Source organism: Schistocerca piceifrons, chromosome X (genome assembly GCF_021461385.2).
Source record: "Schistocerca piceifrons isolate TAMUIC-IGC-003096 chromosome X, iqSchPice1.1, whole genome shotgun sequence".
Lineage (NCBI taxonomy): Eukaryota > Metazoa > Arthropoda > Insecta > Orthoptera > Acrididae > Schistocerca > Schistocerca piceifrons.
Window position 1 is genome coordinate 684,091,746 of NC_060149.1, and position 26,123 is coordinate 684,117,868.

Genomic DNA, 26,123 nt, shown 5'->3' on the forward strand with positions numbered 1-26,123 from the left:
GGGATAAATTCGCAACTGATAAGACTCAGTTTATAGAAAATAGTGAGTTTAACGCAGTTAGTACAACACTAACAAGGTTTGTAGTGTCAAGACGGGCCATATCAGTACTAAGCTCTTATGCATATCTGTTTCTGTTGCCTTGTAGCTGTGGAGCTGTGAATAAATTTATCTGTTGGGAAGGTACAGATAACAATGGAGTTCTAGTGCACTTGAGAGCTGGTGCGTTAAGGGTGAATGTCCTTCCACGTATGTTGTATTCATTCTTCATTCTATCTTTCCACTTGGATTACGTAGACCAAAACTGGAGGAAGATTAGACGTAAAGTTCGTATTTTTCACACTAAGGAAAGGGTAGGCCACAGCGCAGAAGAGTTTGGCAGCACCATAATTTTGAGACTGTTGTACTTGGTGGGAAGTACCCATTGTTCTATTTTCTATCTTTAATTAGTAGTTTTTATGTGTGAAATCAGGTAGTTCACAGATTCCTATTGTTGTAGATTTTCTCTTGTGATAAGATGTTTTGGGATGATGGGGCACTTACGGACTGTCTGATGTTAACTTTTTCCTCTGTGGATGGCATATATGAGGTGAAGGTGAAGTGTGGTAGTTAGGCTTTGCTTTCCATGTCTTCCTGTGTATTTTTCTTGAACTTATGATTTGTTTCTTCGATAAGGTAATTTGCTGTGTATTTAATGACCATTTTTCCTGTCTATGTGTCTGACATGTAGTATGAGGATTGTGTAATATTGCTCATATAGTACTTTTACAATGGTAGTTTGATATAGATGCGATTCTCTATGTGCTTTAGCTTATTAATATTTTTGATGTCATGATGGTAACGTTGTCTCCGTGATATTCGAGTTTTGTGATATGAGCCAGGAAAGTTACTGTAATACGTGTTCACTGAAGTTATATATCTGACCAAATATATTTCATTATACAGAAGCTTGGATATAGAGTAATAAATAGGACGCTTTCCACACCACATTTTACATATTTTGGCTCTGTGTGTGTGAGTGTTAAGCATGATCTGACACTTCACTGAGTAAAGTGGGTAGTGGGCGGGAACTGCTTGTTCTATCTCATTATAATTAGCTTGTTCCGTCCCATTATATTGAATACTACAGATGTTTGAGATACGTTCATCATCTTTACAAATTTAAGATATGTTATAACTCGAGCGAAGAAATGGACTACCTGTTTATTTAATTTATAATTACATAAATGCACTTCCTTTCCTTAATCAATCTACGTTGCCTTGGGTTAAATAACTTTTAGATTGTATCAAGAGTTCGTCTGCTGGTGTTGGCAAGGCAGAGAAGTGGTCACTCTGTAGGTTGGTTAGTAACAACATAAATTTGGGTTAAAGGCATCGATGATGCACCTGCTTGCCAGGGGTAGTTCGGGGTTAGTAACAGTTTCCCTCCCCTCCAGGGCGGAAGAGAACGGCCGGTGAGGGTCGCCATGACAGGATCACTCTGGGGGAGGCTGTCGAGCTTAGTGGATGTAATCGAGGGCGATCTCCGTCTTTGCCGCCAAATTCTTTGTGGGATGAGGTATAATTTGTTATATTTTTATTAATCTGCTCTTTTTCAGGATGGAAGTATTCAGCATGTCGTTACTACCATTCTTTTTTCTTTTTTTCTTTTTTTTTGAGAAATTTTACCTGTAAAAATTATAATTTTCAGTTAGGGTTTCTGTTCCAGAGGTGAGCAATTGGGGGAGGCTCAAGTTATCCATTTGTAGTAATGCAACCAGTTAGTGCCTTCAGCACACGAGAGCAGCAATAGTATCAAATATCATATAGCTCTACTTCTAGCAATAGCGTTTTGTAATTTTAAATTTCTTACTGCTCTTGCTAAAGTAACATGGGGCCTCACCCCGCCCACTTAGCTTAACTAGTGGTCTTAACTGCTGATGAGAAATTTAGACAATGACTCCGTGTGAAATCTGGTAGGATACGCGTGTTTCTTGTGTGAGTTACTTAAGGCTCTAAGCATGTGCCGTAATTTTTTGGCTAATTCATAAATTTTGTGCTCGGATCTTTTGATTCGTGGTTAACCCCATTTCCAAACAGGAACCTAGACGAAGCTCCATGTCCTAACCAATTGGTAAAAAATAAGTTTGCGTCTGAATATTTGTATGGATTAAAAACAAGAATGGACCGTGGGGTGAGTACAAAAAGTTACCCGTTGGTGTCGATCGCCCACGTGGTGTCGAATTGCACCGACAGCCAGCTACCAGCTCGTTCTTGAAAATAGTTAAGGTGAGAATGCTTACGTTTCTGATAGTAAGCGCGCCTCCAGTGCGAGAGAGTGCTCAGTAGACTTCTGATAATTTGGGCATCTTCAGTGCTAAGTAAGATACCATTTATTCTCCTTGTCTTTGTTAATTGCTATTGTGAGATCGCTTACGTAGCGAGTAAAAGAAATGATAATGACATTTGTAAAGTTTCGTGGTAAGTAATTAAATGTCGTTTGAATTTTATTTCATGGATTCAGTGACTGATCATAACAGACCCATCCAGTGTAGAGAATAATGTTAGTACTAAATTGAAGTCATCTGGTTGGAATGAAAATTAACAAGGTTACAGAATATAGATCATATTAGAGCGTGGTAATTAGTTATTTGCCCACTTTGTTGGCCAGCCGTAGTGGCCGAGCGGTTCTACGTGATACAGTGTGGAGCCGCGCGACCGTTACGGTCGCTGGTTCGAATCCTGCCTCGGGCATGGATATGTGTGATCTACTTAGGTTAGTTAGGTTTCAAATGGTTCAAATGGCTCTGAGCACTATGGGACTTAACTTCTGAGGTCATCAGTCCCCTACAACTTAGAACTACTTAAACTTAACTAACCTAAGGACATCACACACATCCATGCCCGAGGCAGGATTCGAACCTGCGACCGTAGCGGTCGCGCGGTTCCAGACTGAAGCGCCCAGAACCGCTCGGCCACACTGGCCGGCAGTTAGGTTTAAGTAGTTCTAAGTTCTAGGGGACTGATGACCTCAGAAGTTAAGTCCCATAGTGCTCAGAGCCATTTGAACCACCTGGTTGCTTGAACTCTCCCCAGCGTTATCCGTAGCGCTGGGGAGGACATTGAGCACTGTAGTCTAATTCCTGAATCATTGCAGAAGATGATAATACTTTATGTCGACGACATATTGATTGCCGAACGGACGTGACAAGATCACAACAAAGTCCTGAATCAGGTACTACAAGCGTTTGATAGGTACGGTGTTAGAATCAATATCGAAAAGTCCGAACTCGGCAGGAGAGAGATAAAATTTCCAGCACATCTGGTGACAATGGAAGGTGTACGCCTCGATTATGAGGAATTAAGTATAGTTAGCGAATATCCCATGCCAGAGAGATAAAAAAAGCTGCGAGCCTATTTGGGGTAAATTAACTTTTACAAGAGGTTCGTTAAGATTAAGGAGATTGGCACTCTATAGTTGTATGTCCTAATCGGAAAGAAGAGTTTGTGGAGATGGGATGAGTTTGCGCAAAGAGAGTTTGACAGTTTCAAGGAGGCATTATTGTATGCTCCTCTACTTGTACACCCCGATCTTAATAAGTCCTTTTGCATGTCTTCAGACAGTTACCGGAGCGCTCTGGGAGTGGCTTTTTTCCAAGAATGGGATGAAAATTGCGAAATAGTACCTAAAGCGATATCTTTCGCGAGTAGGGTGCGTAATAAAGCCCGACAAAATTATACAGTCACGAACTGAAAGCATTATCGATCGTATGAGGTTTCCATAGATTCCGGTAGTATCTGTTTTGAAGAGTTGCAAAAGTATATAGGGACTACAGGGCATTGCAATTCCTTATGACAGCTAAGTTGACCCACAAGAGATTAATGAGGTGGGTCATGTTCCTTCAGGAATTTAATTTTCAGGTAATCTATGTGCCAGGCCCCCAAAATGTGGTGCAGACGCTCTAGCCAGAGGTCCCACTGGAGTCACACAGAATGGTGATGCTGAACCAGATAAGAATATTTATGAACTACTGTATATGCGAGGTGTGGCCTTCGAAAATTTTGTAGGGAATGCCATGACTAAGATAGGAGGTGAATATGACAAAGATCCCAATTGGCGAGTAATTAAAGAAAGGCTGAATGATCAGGGGGAGAGGAGGTTCCTAAAATTCTATAAAATGAAGGATGGAATCCTGTTCTACAGAAAACAATCGGATACAGTAGACTGGATGGTATGTGTACCAAAAGAAACGGTTAACAAATTGATTTGGTACTACAACCTAAGCTATGGTCACTTCGGAGCCCGAAAGTGCAGTAGGAAATTGGGGGAATCGGTGTACTTTATTAGCATGGAGTGGAGAGTAGAAAGGGGCTATGTACGTGTGCAGTGTGCCGGAAAGCGTGGTCCTCTGGTGTCTCGTGTAAAGCTCCACTCTTTGCGATTGTACCGGCCAGGTTAAGGGAATTTGCGGACATCGGATCTGTTCGTGTCTTTTCCACGAACAATAAACGGATATCAATACGTTTTTGTAGCGGTAGAACTAGCGTCCAAGTATGTGACATTTGTTCCCCTAAGAAAAGCTACGGCGAGGACCGTAGCTGCCCTTTTGTTAAACAATTCCTGAAAGAAGTAGGACACGAAGAGGAAGTGATTGCTGATAATGGACCACAATACATTTCTAAACTGTGGCATTCGACATTGAAGAGAAAACGTATTAGGACGGTATTTATATCCAAATTCAACCCGACCTCGAACCCGACTGCAATGGTTGTTGAGGAACTGAATAAACTCTGTCGGATTTACTGCAATCGACATCACAGAACCTGGAATGCTTTTCTGGGTGCCTTCCAGGACATCATTAATGAGTTGCCACATGAAAGTACAGGCCTGTGTCCCATTGTGGTGCTGCAGAATCGAGCACCACCTGATGAAATTAGAGAGTTGGTGGATTTTCCTCCAAGAGAAAAGCAAAGACATAGTGAAATTGTCAACTTAGCAATTAAAGCGATTCAGAAAGAGGCTCTAAGTCGGCAGAGGAGACAAAAGGAAAAGATGCGCCACTTAATATGGAAAACTGGAGACCAAGTGTTAATTAAAGGTCATCGTTTATCTAAGAAACACAGGTTTCTTGCTAGCAAGTTTTTAATGTGTATGTGGGGCCATTCTGTGTGAGGAGAATGGTTCAGGGGATGCCGTCGAAGTCGAAACTATTCGCGGTCGAAGGTCACAAAGTCTGCACCATGTTTCAGACATAAATGTATTACGAGAATGAGAGAAAAAATTCTTATTGGGCAATTTCTAGCCACATGGTTGGTATAAGGATCATCGAAGTATTAATTTTGAGTGTTCAGTGGGTGTAGAAAGATTAATTGAGGGGTAGTGGTTAAATTTTGAGTACTGTTGGACTACTTTGAGTATATCTGGAGTATGTGAATAAAGGAGAATCTATTGATGAGGATATGTGCTAGTTGCGCCCTAAGTGAGCGAGCATGTTTTTTTCTTAGTTTTTTTTAGAGCGTTAGAGAGGATGGTGATTGCGCCGATAGGAGCGCAGATTAAAGGATCAAGGATCGCAGAGTATCTAGTGGAGAGGAAATGAGAGGTTTTTGTGAGATTGTTAGGGAGTTTCAGGAATAGAGTTTGCTTTGGAATTTGTTCCAGATAAAGTAAGAGTGTGTGTCAGATGCTGCAAAAGCATGGATTAGAGAAGAACCACTGGAGCGAAGTAGAACTGAACAAATGATAAAACACTGTAAAAGGAATGGTAAGATCCTAGCATCATGCCACAGTGATCAGGTAACCTGAACTGGTAATGTATAAAATTAATTTCTAATGCCCTATAAGTAAGATTTACATCAGATGTGCTAATGCATTCTTGATTATTTGTATGTGGTGTGTGAATTTATGTGTGCACTCTTTGTTATCAGGCTCCCGTAAACTTTAAATAATAGGTGATGGAAGCGATGGCAAGTTGTTAATAACCTGGATGTAACATGATGATAATAACTGCTAGTGAAGTGATCGGAAATTAAAGATCTACAATGGATTTCAATGTTAATCAGTATCCTGAGAAGAATATTTACAGGAAGTAGTCTCAGTGCATGAGTAAAGTTGGAAAAATCATGCTAACAAAATCATTCTAATTAAGTACTTCATTGCAAGTTATAATTCAACAGATTTGCCTATTTCTGTGCCTTCTGATGTGTCATCAAGAGAAATTCTTAGTGGACATTTCCATGTACAAGATTTGGGAGGTTCAAAAGATGTCTTTGTGAGTGTGTAAATTAGTGTAATTGTAAATCCTAGGAAGAAGGGAGCAATCAGTCTTTGAAGGATCTAGTGCTTCTAATTATAATTGTTTTAATATAGCCTAGTATGGAACGATTAGTCCATGTCAAGAGAGAAGGTCTAATGGCCTGTAAAGTAGAGATTTTTTGATGGTCAATTAATGGGATTTCCTTTTAGATATAGAACCAATCCGAGATTTCAACTTTACCTGAACCTAATGCATGATATGATCCTTGGAAGGATGTCAACAATATCTTTTTCCTTTTTCCAGCGTCTTGTGCGTCATCTCTCTGCAACTGGTAGAATAATGTGTTAACGATATTAGAAGTAAACCAGCTCTTGAATTTTGTTTTGTGTGTGTCCCATTTCTTATTAATCGATAGGAATTTAGAGAGAAAATAAATAAAGAAGGGTTATGTATCTCCTATGTTTGATTGTCAGGATGCGATAATAGGAAGGTGTTAAAATGTTTTTGGTGGATTACACTGTTAGTTTTAGTGTAACGGTTCTAGATATGACTCCTTAACGTGAAAGCAAACATTGAGTCGCTGAATTTATGATTTTTAAATAGTGTAATCCTTAATTTTCGTAAACATTTTGAAGGTAATTGCTTTTAAATGTCCAACCGTCAAGTTGCTAAGGATCAACTCGAACGAACTACTTATTACTGGGAAGTCAGGTTTCTTCATTCATAAGTTAACCAGAAAATCTGGTGAGAAAGGAAAAAGGAACAGTGGCCGAGATGTTACACCAATTCTCTCTGTTCCGCATTGCAACATCTCTGTCTGTCTGAATGGGGAGAGCAGAGTGGGGGTGTCCCATGGTGCCAGCCCCGGGCCGCTGCGCTCCCCTCCATTGCCGGCTCTGTCACCTGGTACCACTGTGCCGCGGCTGGTGTCAAGGCGGGTTCCCACTAGGGAAGCCGCGCATCAAAATCGTGCGGCAGCGCCGTGGTTGCCATGGAAACGCCGTCAGTGGCGCGGCGCGGCGGTCTCTGCGTCGTGGTTTGACCATGTCGAACCGCTTCCGCTGCCGCATTCCGCGCTCCAGGTCCGCACCGCCAATCAGAAAACACGCTGAGCGTGACGTCAGGTACGGAACCCCGGGACCCGCGAACTTTCGCCGAACCGCTGGTGTGGACGCGGTGGCAGCTATGAAATACTTATCATCCAATTTCAAGGAAACTATTCGGTATAAAAATTTGATTCTTGCACATGTTAGAGACTGATAACTTCTCTCGATAAAGGACCGAATTTCTTTTCGTTGTTCGTCGTGGTTGCTTGCTATATCGCATTTACGTAAAGCTTTACACGAAATTTTAATGAGTGTGCAGAGGTACATCTACATCTACATCTACATGAGTACTCTGCAATTCACATTTAAGTGTTTGGCAGAGGGTTCATTGAACCACAATCATACTATCTCTCTACCATTCCACTCCCGAACAGTGCGCGGGAAAAACGAACATCTAAACCTTTCTGTTCCAGCTCTGATTTCACTTATTTTATTTTGATGATCATTCCTACCTATGTAGGTTGGGCTCAACAAAATATTTTCGCATTCGGAAGAGAAAGTTGCTGACTGAAATTTCGTAAATAGATCTCGCCGCGACGAAAAACGCATTCGCTTTAATGACTTCCATCCCAATTCGTGTATCATATCTGCCACACTCTCTCCCTATTACGTGATAATAAAAAATGAGCTGCCCTTTTTTGCACCCTTTCGATGTCCTCCGTCAATCTCACCCGGTAAGGGTCCCACACCGCGCAGCAATATTCTAACAGAGGACGAACGAGTGTAGTGTAAGCTGGCTCTTTAGTGGACTTGTTGCATCTTCTAAGTATCCTGCCAATGAAACGCAATCTTTGGCTCGCCTTCCCCACAATATTATCTATGTGGTCTTTCCAACTGAAGTTGTTTGTAATTTTAACACCCAGGTACTTAGTTGAATTGACAGCCTTGAGAATTGTACTATTTATCGAGTAATCGAATTCTAACGGATTTCTTTTGGAACTCATGTGGATCACCTCACACTTTTCGTTATTTAGCGTCAACTGCCACCTGCCACACCATACAGCAATGTTTTCTACATCGCTTTGCAACTGATACTGGTCTTCGGATGACCTTACTAGACAGTAAATCACAGCATCATCTGCGAACAACCTAAGAGATCTGCTCAGATTGTCACCCAGGTCATTTATATAGATCAGGAACAGGAGAGGTCCCAGGACGCTTCCCTGGGGAACACCTGACATCACTTCAGTTTTACTCGATGATTTGCCATCTATTACTACGAACTGCGACCTTCCTGACAGGAAATCACGAATCCAGTCGCACAACTGAGATGATACCCCACAGGCCCGCAGCTTGATTAGAAGTCGCTTGTGAGGAACGGTGTCAAAAGCTTTCCGGAAATCTAGAAATACGGAATGAACTTGAGATCCCCTGTTGATAGCGGCCATTACTTCGTGCGAATAAAGAGCTAGGTGCGTTGCACAAGAACGATGTTTTCTGAAACCATGCTGATTACGTATCAACAGATCGTTCCCTTCGAGGTGATTCATAATGTTTGAATACAGTATATGCTCCAAAACCCTACTGCAAACCGACGTCAATGAAATAGGTCTGTAGGTAAAAACGCATTGCGTGGACTTTGGGTACAGCTCATTTTAGGTAATACATTATTGCGTATGAAATTTAGTCAACATATCGAAATTGTTTTTAAAGCTAAGAGCAGAACGATAGCTATCATCGTTCTCGAGATATTGAGTGATACGTTGGAGGACGGGCTGTGCAGTAACCGCGCGCGGGTCGCTCGCGACGCGACCGATACGTCGTCCTGCTCGTCGTAAACCATGTGGTTGTATCAACCGCAAATTTCGTAAACGTTTCAAGAAATCGTAACTTCTTTTTTTGTTGCTGTAAACGATAACTTGTAACACGTCATGTATTTCGTCGCATGATAAATATTCAAAATCTGTTTAATTACCGAGATATGAAAGTAACTACAGTTTTTCAGAAGGGCTAAATGAATTTTGTTAAACGGCATTTTATAACATGTGAAATGAGAAGTTAAACCGAAACTAATTTGCTGGTATGTCATAAGATGTAATTTGCTGATTATCTACAACTTTTGATTATTTCCTTAGGTAAGTAACAAACGTTTTTTTACTTTATCCAGTGTACTTTATTGGTTCAAGACGCTTTTTACCTTTTACTTTAAGGCATCTTCAGTGGAATCTAGAATGATTCAGTTATGTTTTGATATCTGATACTTGCAGATTATAAAACAGTTCACATGTTTTTTTACGTGAATAACTGATTACTTGCAGTGAATCGAGTTTTTGGTGGACATCTGCTTTTCCCCTCACCTGGTCACATGCTGGAGGTTGAACTAAAACTTTGATTATGGAACGTAAGCACATTTTCATGTTCGGTCTTTTTTCTTCTGTCACTAGCTGTAGACATTTCACCGAAAACACTGATTTGAAGTCGTAACTACAGTGTGTTCACCTCATGTTCCTTTCTGTTTTTTTTTGTTTTTTTTGCGTACATGTTGCCAACCTAAAGAATTATATGCTGAAAACTACTGTTTGTTTATTTCTGTTCTCCTTATATCTGTATGTGTGTTTGGCTAGCCAGTGGTAGTTATAGAAAGTTGAAAGTGAATGCAAAAGTTGTCAGACAGTGGTTGAAATATTTGGTGTTCAACTGATTTCAGTTTTGGTTTAAATGTTTTGTGGAGGGGTGCATGGAAGAGTAAATTCACTGCTTACATTAATAGATAAAACAGTAGAATAGCATTTCAACAGATGATTATTATCAGAATACTATCAACCAACCCCTTTGTCCTCACTCTTTGACGCCTCATAATATGTCCTGTCAACTTACCCCTCTTGTAGCCAAAATTGTGCTGTAATTTCCTCTTCCTCTTCTATTTAATTCCAGACCTCTTCTTTAGTTATACGATCCTCATATCTAATCTTCAGCATTCTTATTGATCACCACGTTTTGAAGCGTCCATTGTGTTCTTGACAGAACCGTTCATCACCCACGTTTCACTTACATACAAGGCTGCACTCCACACAAATACCACACTCCACACAAATACCTTTGTGAAATAGTATCGAATCATTAGAATTTATATTCGATGTGAACAAATTTTCTTATTCAGACCGCATTTCTTGCTATTCACAGTCTTCATTTTATATTCTCAATTACTGCTTCCCTTTCAAGTCATTGAAGTCTTAGAAATGCAGTTTGGTTTCTGTACAAGTTGTAGAAAATCTTGTGGCCCTGTGTTATATCGATGACATCTCCAGAGCTTCGAAGAATGTTTTAATTAAGATTGTCAAAACCTTTCTCTAAACATGCATATGCTATAAACACAGTTTCGCAGTTCTTCAGTGTGTCTACTTAGCTAAGCAGTAAGATCGGTATTGCCTTGCGTGTTCAGATATCTCATAGGAATCTAACATTGAGCTTATGTTAGTTTGTACAATCCCTCCCTCTCTCCTCTCTACATATTCCTTCCCCTATCTAGCCTTCTCTTATTTGCTTAGTTCTGGCTTGTCAAATGAGTTCTTGACAGTTGCTTCTCCTTTGAGCAAAGTTTTCTTTGTTCTTTCTCATTTTCATTCCCCTATGTTTACTAACTGCAAAATCGCGTTGCAATTTTGGACTTTCTGTCAACGTCATGTTTAGACATTTCTATTTCCCATGGTCTACTTTATTTACTGCATTTTTATGTTTTTCCCTCTTGTCAAATTTAATATATCAAGTTTTATCTAACGATTTCTGCTGTACCTTCTTCCCGTTCACATACTCTGCTCCATTGACCACTTCTTCTCTCAAAGATATCCATTCGTATTCAAGCGGATTCCTTCCTCTTTTTCAGTCAGTCGTTGCATCACGGTAACTTTAAGATTATCGAAAAACTGCGGGTCTTGACTTATTCAAGTTCCGTTTCCTTAATTTACTACCGTTTACTGTCTCTTTAGTTGTAAACTGCAGCTCGTAACCAATAAATTATTGTCGGTGTGCGTCTGCACCGGGAAATGTCTTACAATTTAAAATCTGGTGTCGAAAACTTTGTTCCAAATACGTATTATTCTTTCATGATTCTTAAGCAAGGTGCTGGCGATGATTACGTTATGCTCTGTACGAAATTCTTTCAGGTGGCTTCCACTTTCATCCTTTCCCCCAAACCTTTGTGTTCTTACTGTTTTCCTGTACCTGCTACCGTATCACATTTTAAATTTTTGTCTCGCTTAACTATCTGAATAATCTCGTTTGTCATACATTGTTTCAATGTGTTAGGAGATAGTGAACAATCATGAATGGTAGTCATGAAATCTGTTTATGGTGAAATGAGAAAACATGAATAATGAAATATGTGAAAGAGTACATTGAACGGAAAATGAAGAGTTGGTATGTCTTCACCCTACTTCGTCTTTCCTTCATGTAGGTGTAAGATATAATTAATCAAACGCACCGGGCGTTTCAGTGGGTCCCGCCCCATACCTCAGTGGCTGTCCATCATTGGCTACCGCTAGCGTCTGCCACTTCCAGATGAGAACACCTATTCCACAAGCCGCCGCGTCAAAGCAGAAAACGCTTGCTGCTGCTGTTGCCGCATCACGCGCTGCCGCGCTCTAGTGGGAACCAGCCTTCACTGAGCCAGGCAGAACCCCAGGACACAGCGTCCACACGATAGCAGCGCGTCTGGGAAGAGGGCGAACGGGGGGGTGGGAGGTGGGAGCCGGGGGCATGTCACTACACTAAGTGTCTGACGGCACCCGGATCTTCATTAGACTAGCAAGAAGTTTAACCGTTGGTCACGGTTTGCAGAAATCGGGACAATGCTTAGAACGGTAGGTGGATAATGATTTCTGGAACTGTAGTAAAATGAGACCAGTAGATGAGGAAGCGATGGAGACTCAGACATGGTAACGGGGGTCAGTAACTGATTAAATTCTTCGTTACTATGGTGAAAGGTTTTGCAACATGAAGATGGTGTTTCTCTAGAACTTAAAGAATTAATAGGCGGTGGGAATGAACTGTGTCAAGATACGGAGATAAGGACAGTACTTCTGGTTAAATGAGAATGTGTAGCTAATAATAGAGAAACTCCAGGTAGGACAGTAGGATAACATAAGCTTTGAAAACATTTGCATGAATAGTGCTGTGAATCAAGGGGGACATTAAAGGTGAAAAAAACGTATCTGCTGCAAATAATAGCTAACGGATCCGTGTAGTAGCGATCAGAGGACCGATCTGGATTAATAAAGGACATGTTGACATGTTACGAGATACAGCAAGTGGGTGTTTATCAGATCAGAAATGACATTGGAGATAGAAATGAGGGCTAATGACGAATGTGTAGGAACCCAGCGTATGTACGAGAACTCACTCGTTAACAGCGGAAGAGGCAAAAAGTATGACAAAGCTATGGTCCTTCTCACTGCGACAAATTGTGTAATGTGTGTGGTCACTACTGGTTAATCCTCCAAGTGTCTGTGGAAGGAGGTCCCCCAATTGTCCTTAGATTATACCCTGTGTGTCAGTGAAGGCGTTATATCAAGGATGTGTCAAAGTAAATGCTTCAAGTTGATGAGTTGGTGCATTGATAGTTTCTTTAATGTATTTTTGCAATATATTGCTTGTTCATCTGTTAAATGGTTTTAGTTTGGGTTGTAAAGAGAGTAATTATGATCTTTACATCATAGGATAAATATTATTTGGATTAGCATTATGAGTGTTGTGTTTTGTCTCTCTTTTGAAATAAATGATGATCATGGAATGTGTTGTAGCTGGAAGAGTAATTACCTTAAGATTTATTTTCTTCAGGTGTCATGAGAAGTAAATTTGCGCTTTAAAAGCCACACCTGATGGTTACGAAAAATTATTCGTGATCAGTTATAGTACAGCTCAAGCGGAAAGAAAGAATGGAGTAGAATGATTGGTCATAAAGATATGGGCATTTCATAACAATGATGTATTCTTGTGACGTGATGCCGTTACGTTGCGAGTAAAGCAGTTCAAAGTGGTTCCTTGCGAACTTTCATGGACGATTAACCAGGACATTTGTGGCCTTTTTTTTAACATTATGTTATGTGTTTTTTTATAATTGTCTACTTTAAAGGATGATAAAGATTATGTTATCTGTAGTACATTACTTAACAGAGGTAGGGAATATGAAAGAAAAATGATTTAGAATACAATTCTTGATAATATTTGATAGTTGTTATGTTGTATTTGACGAATTGCGGTAACCAACGTGGAAATACTATCCACAGAAGTTATGTTCATTTTTGGTGATGTTGAATGAGGGTTGAGGGAGGGGGGGGGAGGAAGAGGATTGCACAGAGCACTGAATTGTTGTACCACGGGACTTATTTGTATTGCTTAAGTATACACAGTTCAACAAGTTAATTGTTTTATGTACTCGCTCAGTAGTCTAGATGATTTCCTCTATTTCTGATGTGACACTGTTGTTAGCAAGTGAATATCGTCACCAATTGTTTTCTTTGTTCCAAAAGAAAGTTTATCAAATAACTCAAGTTGTTAAACATAATGTGAAACATAATCTGACAAAGTCATAGACAGTATGGTTGATGTACGTCTGGTGATGTTTACAATGGCTTAGTAGATACATGATGCACAGACCTGACTGGGAGCTAGGGTCTCCTCATGGTCAAGGCTGAGAGATAATACAAAAAAAAGAGTGATGAAAAACAAGTCCAAACACGTCCATCCATGGCAAGGGCCCATTTAGTCCATTTTTTCACCATGACAAGGAGACGATGAGAGGGAACAGCTTGTTCAATCTCATTATAATTAGCTTGTTCCGTTGCATTAGATGTTTGAGATACTTTCATCATTTTACCAAATTTAAGAAATGTTATAACTCGAGTGAAGCAATGGACTACTTGTTTATTTAATTTATAATTACATAAATGCACTTCCTTTCCTTAATCCATTTACGTTGCCTTGCGTTAAATAATTTTTGGTTCGTATAAAGAGTTCGTCTGCTGGTGGTGGCAAGGCAGAGAAGTGGTCACTCTGTAGGTTGGTTAGTACGAACATATATTTGGGGTAAAGGCAGCGATGATGCACTTGTTTTCCAGGGGTGGTTCGGGGTTGGCAACAGGTTCCCCTCCCTTCCAGGGTGGAGCAGAACGGCCGGTGAGGGCCGCCATGACAGGGTCACTCTGGGGGAAGCTGTCGAACTGAGTGGACGGAATCGAGGGCGATCTCCGTCTTTGCCGCCAAATTCTTTGTCAGATGGGGGATAATTTATTATACTGTTATTAATCTTCTCTTTTTCAGGATGGAAGTAGTAAGCATGTCGTTAGTAGCGTTTTGCAATTTTAAATTTCTTACTGCTCTTGCGAAACTGACATGGGGCCTCACTCCGCCGAGTTAGCTCAACACGTGGTCGTAACTGCTGATGACAAATTTAGACGACGACTCCATGTCAAATCTGGTAGGATATTCGTGTATTTTGTGTGAGTTACTTAAGACTCTAGGCGTGCGATGTAATTTTTTTGCAAATTCATAAATTTTGTGCACGGATCTTTTGATACAACCAGCAAACTGGACGAGGCTCCGCGTCCTAATTGGTAAAAAATAAGTGGTCTGTGTAAACAGTTGTATAAATACAAAAAGAGAATGAATAGTGAGGTGAGTACAAAAAGTTAGCCGTAGGTTTCGATCACCCACGTGGTGTCGAATTGCACCGACAGCGAGCTACCAGCTCGTTCTTGAAAATAGTGACGGTGAGGATGCTTGCGTGTGCCGTAAATTGTTAATTTACCAAATTTTATAGGATGTTTTATCTTTAAAGAAATTTGTTTTTTTGTGTATATAGGAGATGTTTATGTCTGCTTTGCTGCCCTCGTTTTCCCACCAAGAACCTTTGCTATAATTTTGATGAAGGGAACATTGTTGAGTAGTAATAGAGGGATTGGGCACTGAGGACCCGAAGCGTGGTTCATTAACTCATAACGATTCGGTCCACGTAATAACATGGGGTGTGAATTTCAATCACTGACCAATCAGACAGACTACAGATGCAGCATTGTAGCTGCCCCCCCCCCCCCCCTTCCCAGTGCACAACATTAAAAATCGGGACCAGATTTCTGATAGTATAAGCACCTTCAGTGCAAGAGAGTGTTGAATAGATATGCGATAATATGGGCACCTTGGGCACCTTCATTGCTTAATAAGATACAATTTATTCGCCTTGACTTTGTTAATTGCAACTGTGAAATCGCTTAAGTAGCGAGTAAAAGAAATTGTTATAACATATGTAATGTTTCTGGGTAAGTAATAGCAATGTCATTTGAATTTAATTTCATGGATTCAGTGGCTGATCATAATACCCCCATCCTGTTTAGAGAACAGTATTAGTAGTGGTAAATTTGTGGTAAGTTCTATGGACCAAACTGCTGAGGTCATCGGTCCCTATGCTTACACACTACTTAATCTAGCTTAAACTAACTTACGCTAAGGACAACACACACACACATGCCAAAGGGAGGACTCGAAGTTCCAGCAACGGAGGGAACCGCTCGTACCGTGGCAAGGCACCTGAGACTGCACGGCTACCCCGCGAGGATTTAAGTAATCTGGCTTGAATGAAAATTGATAAGGATAGAGTGTTCCAAGATGGCCGCCGAGTAAGTGACGCCAGAAACCATTTCCAGAAAGTTAAGTGATTTAGACAGGAATATAATTTAGTTTAACGCTGACAACAAATTAAATACGTGCATTAGTGTATCGTTTAGTCTTGCCGTTAAAGGTTTGACTTTTCTTTGCGTATTTTTTCAGAAAACACGAAAAGATCGTAACTTCGCGAAGTCGCGCTTAGGCTTCAATTTCTTGTTTCAGGGTAATTTAACTAGTTTCTCGGTAACAAATAAGTAAACTACCGTAAATAGCGTATAACTTCTTTGTTTTAATACAGATTTCAGAAAAACAGCGTAACTTTATATCAGAAACTTGCCTATATACATTTGTTTATAGGCCTAATTCTCGTAACGTTTTTGGAGAATCAAAGTTAAAGTATCTCGGTTAATTGCCCTTTTTTCATTCCATCGAGTGAAATATATAATAAATAGCGTATACCTTCGTTGTTTTAATACAGATCTCAGAAAAACAGCGGAATTTTAAATCAGAAACTTGCTTATATACATTTGTGAATAGGCTTAATTCTTGTAACGTCTTTTTTTGATTTTCGGTAATTTAATTGATTTATTCTAGCTAAAGTATTATTTTTGCCATGAGTGAGAAGTGCCTGACTTGCCGTAGAATTGTTAGTTCCGGGGTTTGGTGTGATGGATGCAGTAGTTTTTTTCACTGGGGGGACTGCAGTGGCGTGGGTGTTGGGAAAGTGGATCAGGCTCATCAGTGGTTATGTAGGATTTCCAGCAGAGATAGGAAGATAGTGGAACAGGAGGGGAAAATTGCTGCCATTCAGGCTAAGCTAGATCAGGCTAGGGAAGATCTGGACAGGCTAAGGAGGGAGAAGGGCAAAGAGAGGTGGGAAGTGGCAACAGGTAGCAGAAGGAACCGGCCTAGAACTAAGTCTGACAGTTTTGTGGTGAATGTCAAAAATAAGTTTGACCTGTTGCTTCAGTTAGAAACTGATGAGCCTCAAGCAGAGGTAGGTGTAGACAGGACACAACAAACTTTCAATAGGAAATTGAAAAAGAATGTAGGAAAGTCATCGAAAAGGAAGAAAGTTTTGTTGTTAGGCAGTTCTCATGCCAGAGGTGTAGGCCAACTTCTGCAGGAGGAATTAGGACCAGAATACCAGGTCACAAATTTTTTCAAACCAAGTGCTAGTCTGGATCAGGTGACAGAGGATTTAGGTTCACTCTGTAAATGATTTACCAGGGAAGACACCGTGGTTATTGTGGGAGGGCCAGGGAACAGCATCGACAGAGATCCTGGGTACAGTATAGAGTGTGACCTGGTAAAGATTGCGTCGGCATCGAGACACACCAATGTTGAATTTGTATCTGTCCTGAGACGCCATGACTGGCCTCATTTGAACTCTTCTGTTGGGAGAGTTAATTTGGAGTTGGAACGGCTGCTTGGGTCGGGTGCGGGGGCCCATATTGGTGTGGTTCCTGTTGATTATCTCAGTAGGTGGGACTATACCAGGCACGGCCTACATCTCAACAGGAAAGGGAAGGGGAAACTGGCTGGGGTAATAGCAGGAAATTTAAGGGGGGGAGGCACTGCCATGAATGGTAAAATACCAGTGGTTACAGATGTTGGAGCAGCACCTTTTTTAGGATAGGTAAGACAGAAAGATGTCAAGTTCTACGAGAGGTCAGGATTGAAACAAATCTTCAGTTTAGGAAAGAAATTAAACAGCACAATTCTAGCACATTGGATGACCAATCACAGCTATCAACTATAAATTTTCACCAATCACCAGAAATTTTATCTCCACCATGTTGTATCTCAGTCCTAGGTAATCGCATTGATGAATTAAAGTCACCCAACCCAATTGACATAATCTGCCTCTCTGAACACCATGTGACCACTGGTATTGGAACTAGGCCTAAGCACAATGAGAAACTCAGACAGGAGAGTACTGCAAATGTTAGAATAAGGAAAGGTTCTCATAAAAGTATAATTAAAAATAATTTAAGTATATTTCATCAAAATACTGGGAGTTTAAAGAATAAAGTAGATGAGCTTCTGGTTTGTTTAGAAGATTTAGAAGCTGAGAATGAAATAGATATACTATGCCTGTCTGAGCATCACATTGTTACTGATATGGATAAGGTAAATGTAAGTGGTTATAAGCTCTCTGCACATGTAATGAGAGAAAATATGGAGAAAGGAGGAGTTGCCATATATGTCAAAAATTATCATTGTGCAAAAAGTATAGAAACAAAAAAGTTTTGTGTAGAGAAACATATAGAAGCATGTGCCTGTGAGCTTAAATTAAATAAAGGCACATTTATAATTGTAACTGTATATTGGTCCCCATCAGGAAATTTTCATCTATTTCTGAAAAATTCGGACTCCTTGTTGTGCTATCTGTCAGACAGGGGGAAGCAAATTAATATTTGTGGGGACTTCAATGTAGATCCTCTGAAAGAGGGTAATAGGAAAAATGACCTTGAAGTATTACTGGGTTCCTTCAATTTGACACCCGTTACTGATTTTCCTACTCCGGTGGTAAAGGATAGCAGCTCACTGATAGATAACTTCTTTATAGACCAAGATAAGTTTAACCAGATAAATGCTCAGCCTGTTGAGAATGGTCTTTCTGATCATGGTGCACAGCTAGTTACAATATATGACATAGCTCCATTCAGCAATACTAAACAGTCCTCCAAAGTAGTACATTCAGTCAACGATCTAACAATTGCAAATTTCAGGGAAAGCCTACAGCAGTTAGACTGGGATGAGGTGTACCGTGAACCTGATGCCAATTTAAAATATAATTTATTTCATGACATTTTTGTAAATGCATTTGAAAACTGCTTCCCCAAGAAAATAGTTAAATATACTCGTAAGAAACCTTGTAACAAACCATGGCTTACTAAGGGTATAAAAATATCTTGTAACCGGAAAAGGGAAATGTATCTGACAGCAAGAAAGAGTAGTGACCCAGAAACTATCAAAAATTATAAAAGCAACTGTGTTATATTAAGAAAAGTTATTAAAAAATCCAGGAGTATGTGTATCATGTCTGAAATCAGCAACTCTGATAATAAAATTAAAACAATTTGAAATATTATTAAAAGAGAAACAGGTCAACCAAGAGCAGAGGAAGACAGTATTACCATCAAATTGAATGAAAACTTTATGAACAAAAAGTCAGAAGTTGAAAATATTTTTAATAATCATTTTCTAAGTGTTGTGGATATAGTAGGATCGAGGTGTTCATTAGAAGATGCTAGGCTGTTAATGGAAGAGGCCATACCTATGCAATTTGATACAATTGAAATCTCACCCACTTCTCCCTCTGAAATTAGGAAAATAATAAACTTGCTTAAAAGCAAAAACTCACATGGAATTGATGGCATTTCCAGCAAAATACTAAAAGCTTGTTCTCAACAGATAAGTAAGATTCTCAGCCACCTGTGTAATAGCTCTCTGGAACAGGGCATTTTCCCTGATAGACTGAAATATGCTATTGTTATACCTTTGCATAAAAAGGGGGATAGATCTGATGTCAACAATTACCGTCCAATCTCCCTTCTAACAGCTTTATCCAAAATTTTTGAGAAAGTAATGTATTCAAGAGTAGCTTCACATATCTGTAAAAATGAAGTACTAACAAAATGTCAGTTTGGTTTCCAGAAAGGTTTTTCAACAGAAAATGCCGTATATGCTTTCACCAGTCAAATTTTGAATGATCTGAATAACCGAACACCACCCATTGGGATTTTTTTGTGATCTCTCAAAGGCTTTTGATTGTGTAAATCATGAAATTCTGCTAGACAAGCTCAAGTATTGTGGCGTCAGTGGGACAGTGCACAAATGGTTTAATTCGTACCTAACTGGAAGAGTGCAGAAAGTTGAAATAAGTAGTTCTCGTAACATGCAAAGATCAGCACATTCCTCAAACTGGGGAACTATCAAGAATGGGGTTCCACAAGGGTCAGTCTTGGGTCCTTTGTTGTTCTTATCATATATTAATGACTTGCCATTCTATATTCATGAAGAGTCAAAGTTAGTTCTCTTCGCTGATGATACAAGTATAGTAATCACACCTGAGAAACAAGAATTAACTGATGAAATTGTCAATACTGTCTTTCAGAAAATTACTAAGTGGTTCCTTGTAAACGGACTCCCACTGAATTTTGATAAGACACAGTACATACAGTTCCGTACAATGAATGGTATGACGCCATTAATAAATATAGACCTTAATCAGAAGCATATAGCTAAGGTAGAATATTCCAAATTTTTAGGTATGTCCATTGATGAGAGATTAAATTGGATGAAACACATTGATGATCTGCTGAAACGTTTGAGTTCAGCTACTTATGCAATAAGAGTCATTGCAAATTTTGGTGATAAACATCTTAGTAAATTAGCTTACTACGCCTATTTTCACTCATTGCTTTCATATAGCATCATATTTTGGGGTAATTCATCACTGAGGAATAAAGTATTTATTGCACAAAAGCGTGTAATCAGAATAATAGCTGGAGTCCACCCAAGATCATCCTGCAGACATTTATTTAAGGATCTAGGGATATTCACAGTAGCTTCTCAGTATATACACTCTCTTATGAAATTTGTTATTAACAACCAAACCCAATTCAAAAGTAATAGCAGTGTGCATAATTACAATACTAGGAGAAAGGACGATCTTCACTATTCAAGATTAAACCTAACTTTGGCACAGAAAGGAGTGAATTATACTGGCACTAAAGTCTTTGGTCACTTACCAAATAGTATCAAAAGTCTGACAGATAACCAACAAGTATTTAAGAAGAAATTAAAAGAATTTCTGAATGACAACTCCTTCTACTCCCTCGTAAATTAAGAAAAAAAAGAAAAAAACAAAAATATTAAAAAAATAAAAAAATAAAGAAAACAAAAAAACACAAAAAAATAAAGTTATTATATTAACTTAAGTATGTTGTTAAATTAACCTAATTATGTCATGTATTGGAAAATTCGACTCGTTCCACATCATTACGAAATATCGTATTCATGATCCATGGAACTAGTATTAATCTAATCTAATCTAGAATATAGATCATGTTGGAGTGTGGTAATTAGTTACTTGCCCGCTTGGTTGCTTGAGCTCTCCCCAGCGTTATCCGTTGCGAAATCTTAATATGATAATTGCCTAATCAATCAGATACGAACTTCGGGCCGGTCCCCTTTCAATGAATCCCATTTCATTGAACCAAGCGGGTAAGCAGCATGTATATGAGATGCCTTGGTACACACGTAACCGGCACTCTCTATCATAGATTGGGAGTCAGAGAAAAAAAATAACGGAGAAGGTATCCGTTCAGTGGGTTTGGATGTTTGGTCTTGGTGAGATATTTGTTCTGTTTTTGGCATCCTGTGTGTTTGTTTATTAGTGTCTTTGAGCAGAGCATGTGAGATGAAGAATACTGTTGGTTGTTCCACTATTAATTCATGCTTATTCAATACTGAAGATGAGTTTTGTACATTTTCTGTGTACTTTAGATACCAAGTTGCACTCTCAAGAAGTCATTTTCCGGTGAGATTACCCTTACATGTAATAAGTGACCCTGTGCGACCTGTGGTCATACTGAAGATTTATTTAGAAGGTTTTTTTAGAGGTGTATTTTGTTTGATTTATTGATTCCGCAGGTGAGGATCAAATTGTGATTTTCTGTGGCTGTGTTACGATTAACGTGATTTTATGATGAGTTTCTTGATTTTTTTTTCATAAAGATGATTTATGAGGTGATTTCTCTTACTGTGGTTGGAGAATATAGTTTTTCAGGACTTACATGTGTTCCTGAGGTTATTGTGAGCTAGAAATTAGTATTTCCTTTGCAGGAAATGAGAGAGCTGTAACTATAAGAGTGATGTGTGTGATGATGCAAGTTTGCTGACCTAATATAGCAGGACCATGCCCAATACTGACTGTTTTGTTCTTTATTTCCTGATGCAGGAAGCATTGTAGCTGATGCAGGATATGAGGAAGGAACAGATAGCCTCAAGATAACGAAGAAACCATTTTTATTATAATGATCTTGATGAAATTTTGATTTTTTGCACAATAGTAAATAAGGAGAGACTAATGAAACTTGATTTTCAGACTGAGACAAGCTTATAACGTTTTTATTGAATTATCAAGAAGCAATACATGAAGTTTATCATCCCTAGTTTTGTGTCTTGATTATTTTGGAGATCGGAGCATTATAATATAAGTGGGAAATTAGAGTACACTTCCTCCTACTTAGTAATTTCGGACAATTGACCGAAATGATAACTTTTGAGGGAAAAATGATAAACCACGATGTGAAATCTTTGACATTTGGGTGAATGTAGAGTGTTTTGAGTATTCTCAGTAGTTGATGTGTCGTTGTAGGCGGTAACAGAAACTGTGGATGATTTTGGGTACTATGTTTTCGTTTTTATTGTTTTTTTCTTTTTTAATCCAGTGAAAGATTCGAATGTAATGTTGGACCATGAAGTACATTTGTGTGTCAGATAATGTATGTGAAGGTCTTGCTTTCAGTAATGAATGTGTCATTTGTTAAAACTGATGAGATGATGAATTTACTTGGTTCCCATTTGTCTAGCTGAGCTGCCTGGTTAACTTGTAGCGTTCTACATATTTCATGCTTAATGTTTGCATTCCTTCCGAGTGTAGCTTGTTATAATGAGTGTTGTATGTTTAATGCAGATGGCACACTGTAAATTACAGACAGCACTTGGTAGGGTGAGTGGAGATGGTGATAGACCAGTGGGCCCTGAGACTCACTGATGACCGGTAGACATGTTTTATTAAGGTTTAAATACACATCATGTCGGTAGTAATGCGAGGCAGACGTGCCCCACTGCGACGACCCTGGCTGGCTACAGTTTACTAATGGCTACTTCTGCTCTAGCAAAGAGATGCATTTGTAGGCACCCTGTGATGACATCAAGCCCAGCAGCTGCCAGATAGCAGACCCTTGATATCAGTGGCGTTCCTGTGTGGAATGGCTTCATTTGGCCATTCTGACCACACATGCCTCCACTGCAGAGGCGAGTGGAGGCCGCCGTGCATAGCACATGAGCCACTGCCCCCTGGTTAGAGACATGATGCCCAGCTAGCCCGATCTGGTTTTGATCCGGTAGCTGCAATTGGCAGTGGCTGATCTTCTTGTTGATTGGCGTGGAATGGCGTCATGTTGGTGCAGCTGGCCTCAGAATAAATCTGTTTCAAAATTCACACCTGTTTATATGGCTCTGAGATGCATTTGTTGCGCTATTTCTCAGCCAATGGTCACATAACTCACACCTTAGATTTGGAGTGGTGTGTTGACATTGCCTTGCCTACCTGAGCTGAGTACAGGTAGCCTGTCAGGTAATGCTAATCTAACCCACGCGTCGCCACACTGTACTTACCAACCCAGTTAGTACTGAAATATTTCCTGACAGCTTTCTTACAACTTCTTACTAATCTCACTAAAAACTGTGTAGCAACATCACCTCTCCTCCCTCATCCCTCCAAGAGGGAGACGCAGTTCCTCAGGTCTTGCTGAGGACTGCTTCTCCACTATGACGACTTCTACCCTTGATATGTAAAATAAGTATATCCCCCCAAGTTTATGCTAGACTGGCAATTCTGAACACTATACATTTACTATGTTAGTTTTTTAGAGTCCTTCATATCTTATTTAAGCCCTAAAATTTCAATTTTCTCTCTCACTCAGCGAATGCAGTCCACTGGAACCTGGACAACCCATGGATCGGGTTTCTGAATAACTCATCATCCCAGACAAACTTAAGCTATGTAGGGCAATAGCAGAGTAGCAATGGTGCTAGGAATAGCGAAGATCCGGGTGACCATCACTCGATGTCAACTATCCTGTTACTGTTCCAAGGGCTGCATTAGTTTCTCTACCTTGACTGCTCCTCTTGTGCAGCTGTCATCTGAAATAGTAAATGAACTAGGCTTCGTTCCCTGGAATGTTTAGGAAGGTAGGGTTGTGTTAAGACAGCATTTCTAAGTGATTGACCAGCCAGTACAGCTGTGGCCGTGTTATATTTAAAAAAAGTAACTCCCACCATTGTAGCTGGCAAATTAAATGTCCATCTTGCTCGCATGAACTTCCTTTGTCCATAGTAAATTGCCGCTACTGTTACGTCGTCGTACACCAAGTATACTCAATGTAGAGCCACTTGGTGGAGGTATGGCTTTGGTTCCATCATCTCCTTTTGGCATAGGCGGCACTCTGCCTCACCCCTGAACAGTTGCATGTGCTTGCTAAAGTCTGGATCTCACGAGCAAGACTTACAGTTACCACCCGATTTTGGCGTTGTTGTAGCTCACCTGGTGTTATTACCACATGCCGATGGGTTTTCTGCCACCAATAACACAGCATTCTCTTTTACTTGCACACATGTCTCCATTGTTTCAAGCCTTACTGGATAGTTGTGCACCATATAACGTTTAAACTATGTGTGCTTGTCCGCCACTGGTACCATCAATGAAAAGTACAATCGTGTGTTGTGTGTTTTCACATCCAGAGTAGATCTGTGGTAGTAGAAAGCCAGGTTCTGGCTGCTGGGCTGTGCTACCAAGTGTAACTTTGTCCGATATTTCTCTTTAGATCTTCCTCAACCGCTTCAAATATTTCTCTCGGGACAGCAAGACTGGACTCAGTTGCTCATGTAGTGCCTGATGAATTGCTTCCTGCAAACTCCTGAAATTCACTCTTGCGTCCCAAATACTATCTCTTGGTGAATGCAAAATTTTCATCAGGGTTATTCATGCATTAATGCCTGCATTCGTGCTTGAACTGCCTCTGAAACACGTTTTACAGTGATAGGTGACGTACTGGCATAATCCACTACCTCTCTAGTTAGCTGTCGAAGTATGCATGTGTTGTTCAACGTAGCGCTCTACAAACTTGCAGTCCTCGTGGAATGCCACGCTAAAGTCGCCCTGTTTAATTCTGCCAATTCCCCTGTAGTTTCTGCTATCCTATTCAGGTCGCTAACTTCATTTCTATCCGCTGTCCTGAATATTGTCATGAGTATACTCCCAGCTAATCTTCATTCTTTTTATACCATTCGTAACTTGTGTTGTACTACTCCTACTACTTTCTGCACCTTTTCCTGTAACCGTGCATTCGCCACGAGCAATTTGTAGTGTTCTTCAGACACCTCCCTGAGTTCTACATTACTACTTGCTAAGTGTTGTCAACCCAGAAACATTTGTTCCGACCTCCTTACCTCGTTCCCCAGCACCCACACGTCGAATACTAAACTCAGCGTCCAATTACGACAATATCATACCACATCTTCCTGCCTGGAAGACAAAACGCATCTCTCCAGCTAGTGATAACGCAGCGCGTCCACTCTGCCCCATACGAAAAAGTACAGCACTACCAAGACAAGCATTCTCTCTCCCTCTTATCTCGGAACGGCAACCTGAGAACTGGGACGATTATCACCTCCCCCCCCCCCCCCCCTCTTCCAGCAGCCTGCTTGCTGCCTCCAAACAGCACCTGTTACCAAATTAATAAAGATGATGCTTACGCTAACGCATGCAAACGATTCTATCCACAATTACGTTAATAATCTACAGAACATGCGAGAAGAAAATTACCAGAGTTACAAGACTCATTATAAAACACATAACATATTGAGTACCGCCGGCCGAAGTGGCCGTGCGGTTCTAGGCGCTGCAGTCTGGAACCGCGAGACCACTACGGTCGCAGATTCGAATCCTTCCTCCGGCATGGAAGTGTGTGATGTCCTTTAACTAGTTCTAAGTTCTAGGGGACTAATGACCTCAGAAGTTGAGTCCCATAGTGATCAGAGCTATTTGAACCATTATATTGAGTACCTCCTCGGCCTTAACGCATATGGCGCACGAGGTATATGGGCTCTTTCTTCCTGTTGCTCATTCTTGCGCTTCTTCTTGTTTGTTTCCTTCTCTGGTTGCACTAATATTCCCAGTGGAATCGGCTCTGGTGCACTTTTGAACGGTGATAACCGACCGACATGTACTATCGTTGATCTCGCTGGCTACTGTAGCTTCACATTTACAGATGACATGGCTTTAATCACTTGGATTGGACCTTGGTACCGTGTCACAAGCTTCCTTGTCGTCCTTTCGCCATATACGGACTTGATATCACCTACAGGCCCACACTGCACTGATGTA